Source organism: Elephantulus edwardii, unplaced genomic scaffold (genome assembly GCF_000299155.1).
Source record: "Elephantulus edwardii isolate Elephantulus edwardi_28Jun2011 unplaced genomic scaffold, EleEdw1.0 scaffold00110, whole genome shotgun sequence".
Classification (NCBI taxonomy): domain Eukaryota; kingdom Metazoa; phylum Chordata; class Mammalia; order Macroscelidea; family Macroscelididae; genus Elephantulus; species Elephantulus edwardii.
Genome location: NW_006399860.1, coordinates 3,598,980 through 3,602,918, shown reverse-complemented (window position 1 = coordinate 3,602,918; position 3,939 = coordinate 3,598,980).

Below are 3,939 nucleotides of genomic sequence, written 5' to 3'. Positions count from 1 at the left end.
CACGCTTCTCTTCATAGAGCCCTGCCTCTCGGATAATCTGCTCTGCATACAGGTTGAAAAGGTATGGAGACAGGACGCATTCCTTTGTTTTTCAAAGTAATAGAAAAGGCAATGGTGTTTTATTTGAAAAGAGACCTCAAATAAACAAAGCTCTTCTGAAAAGCAAAAATTAAGAGACATCACATTCCCTGGTCTTAAAACCTGTTACACAATTGTATAACCAAAACAGTGTGATATTGGTACACAAAGAGAGGCACACAGCTTTAATAGAATAGAATTGAGAACCTAGAAATCAACCCAACACCATGGTTACCTGATATTTGACATGGAAGCTTTAATGTGGAACAAATGATGCTAGAAAAACTTGACATCTACCTGCAGAAAACACACCAAACACAAAAATCAGCTCAAAGTGTTTTAGAGACCCAGAGTAAAACCAAAAATAACAAAAAACATAAGAGACAAAATGAAAATACATTCAGAAGCTGTATCTTATGGTATCAATGTCTTGCAGTTATAGCAAAAAATGTGCAGCCAAGAGAGGATAAAGTTGACTAATGAGACCTAAAAATCAAATCCCTGTATGCAACAAATTTTTTTACAGCCCAAATGTCCCACCACATCAAATGAATTGAGAAATGATGGTGCATCCACATGATGGAATATTATGCAGCACGTAGGGGCAATGATTTTGAAAAGTACTGCCTAACTTGTGTGGGACTAGAGAGCATTATACTAAGTGAACTCAGTCCCATAAGGACAAATATTGAATAAGACCATTGTTGTAGAATGAGTATGAGGATTCAAGGGAGGTGGATGAGGGTGGAACAATGGGGTGAAGATGGAAACTTCGGCATTTCCTCAAAAGGTGAACATGGAAATCCCATAAGACCGCTATTTCACTGCTAGGAATCATCCCAAGGAAATTGTAACTGAGGTGTGAATAAACATTTGCACACCTATGGGAGCTCTGGTAATCTCGTGGAAAGAAGCTGTGTTGCAATCCAGAAGACACAAAGTTCTAGGCCACCAGCTGCTCCATGGGAGAAGAATGGGCTATCTCTTTCCATGCTATTAATAGTCTCTGAAAACCTGATGCAGGGTGGTACACAACAACAAGAAGAACATGTTCATAGCAGAGATAGTCACAATAGCAAAAAAAAAAAAAAAGGAAACAAACCCCATCTATAAACAAATGGATAGAAAAACCTGTTAAATCCATACACTAGAACATTATACAGCACTAAAGAACAATGAAATATTCATAAAATATGATACAATATGCAGGAAACTGTAGAACTTTGTTGTTGTTGATTGCCTTCCAGTCAAGCATGACACATAGTGACCCTATGAACAAAAGGACTGAAGCCTTTCTATAACTATCAGTATTTATCAAATTTCATAGAGTTTTCAGAGGCACACTGTTTAGTAGTGGATGTTACTCCTGCTTCCAAAGAGAGGATTATATTGGATGAAATAACTCGGTCACAAGAATGACAATTTTGACATAAGACTACTGTTGTGAAAATGGCAGGATAACTAAGCAAGTGATGTACAAATGTTTAAAAGGAAGAGGAAGGGGTTTGGAAAATGATGAAAGAGAAGGGAAAGGAGCAGAAAATCGCTAAGAAAGCAGATGTTAGTGGACAGATAGGAGGTGGGCTGAAGGAATAGAAAAGACACAATGAGGACTAGAAAAGAAGGGATGATAATAAGCATGGAACATTAGTAATGAATGATATAAGCAATCTATTTTAACGATCATATTAAACACAGTGTACACAAATGAAACCAAATATATATATATATATATGAATTATTGTATACAAACCAGTAATATTTAAGAAAATATAGACCTATACTGCAGCCAAAAATGTAAGATAGACAAAGTGACTGTGTATATTTAAATGGATTTCTTTTTTTAAGATGGAGAGACTGAGGTGCATTTGAAAATCACGATACTATTAAATTATTAGAGAGAGGGGCTAATTGAATCTGGTTACCAATAAGAAATTAAGTTACCTTGGCCTTAGTGAAAACAATCAAACCACTGCATAGGGAATGCACTTTGGAAGAAGGTTCTATTTTGATTGTTAGATCAGAATTTCTTATCTAGCTTTAAGTCAAAAAGGTCCGCGACAACAGTTAAAACAGTTGTCAGCTTTCAGAAGACATATCTAAAAAGGAATCTTTGGTGATGACCATGGTGCCTTTAAGAATAATTTTTCAGCATGCTATTGTTTTTGTCGCTGTTAACTGTTGAGTCTATTTCAACTCATTGTGACCTAATGTGAGCAGTTCGGGACTTGATGAGGGTAATAATGCAGGTGCAATCTCTCTAAGTTATGTCCCTCTTCATTCAATTTCAAAACAATTAACACTTGGCAGCAGTTATGTATCAGCCGAAAACCTCTTTCCCCTATTGACCAGGTATCTCAATTGGGAATGTTTCATATATGTGGCACCCCAGAATGCCAATTCCCATCTACTGGTTTCCTCTTAGATTCCTTTGGGAGAGAGTACTCCCCTATATTCCCCTCACTATGGCTCTAAAGCAGATCATCAAGTCTGCCTCTCTTGCATCTGCTAAATATCTCTAACTGCCAACATTTCTGTTAGCAACAATTTGCTTAACAGATGCACCACCAGAGCTCTTTTTCTTTCAATAACCTTTTGAAAATTTGTATGTAACAAATGATTGACCTTAAGTAGTCTTGCTTTCAAATCACATATACTTTCAATGCTGGCTTACATGAGTACAATGAGGAAGAAATTGTAGTAGTGTTTTGCAGGTGTAGTATGCAGGTCAAGTTTGGTCTAACTAACATGCCACAGAGACAGCTGTTAAAGTAAGCTACATCAGGAGCAGGAAACAAGCAAAACCCCTCTAAGTTTAGATACCATTGGTTCAGAAGATTAGTGGAAGTTCAAAATTTAGAATATAAATTCTATTTGTCATGGCAGTCAGTTTAATTAGCATTTTCTCCACAGTCATTGAAACAATTCTAACTTATAGAGACCCTACAGAGCAGAAACAAACTAATATTTTCAAGGGACATCTGGTGGCCTAGAAGTTAAGAAGCAGCACTGCAATCCTAAAGACATGCTTTTGATTCCATCAGATGCTCCAAGAGAGAAACATGGGCATTCTCCACCTGTGTGATTTCCTGCCTCTGAAAACCCACTGGAGAATCAACTATGAGTCAGTTCTGACTTGATGACACACAACAACAACAACAATAACATATCAATTTTAAGACAGTAACCTTAAGGATGCAGCTTGCTAGGTCTTTTAATTAACAGGTGGGTTCAAACTGCTGCCCTAGTTTAAACATTTTGTGTCTGGATTGCTTTTAATTATGATTACAAAACAACTTTATAACTTTGTGTTGTTGTTGGGTGCTATTGTGTCTCATATTACTCCTAGCAACCCTATGAAGAAAAGATTTGAACCTCATCTTATCCTGTGCCATCTACATTATCTCTGACACACTTGAGCCTATTGTTGCAGTTCCTGTGTCAAACCATTTCATGGTAGGTCTTCCACTTTTTTGCCAACCCTTCCCCTTTCCAAGTATAATGTCCCAGTTCAATAAGAGCCCCTCCTAATAACATGCCCAAAATATGTGAGATGAAGCTTTGCCTTCCTTAAACTCTAAAGAGTTGGTTCTAACTCATGATGACATGTCAACAACTTCCCAAGCTATAAGTTTATCTTCTCCCAAAGTGCAGAAAGTAAATTAGAACTTCCAGAAATATGCAGCCTTTTATTTATATAAATTAAGTGTCCCGTGCCAATCTCATTGCCTCTGACACACCTATCCCGAGTGCCCCAGTCACTGAATCAATCCACCTCATGGAGGGTCTTCCCCTCCTGCGCTGTCCCTCTACTCTACCCAGCATGATGTCCCTCTCTAAAGACCTGTCTCTCCTTACAAC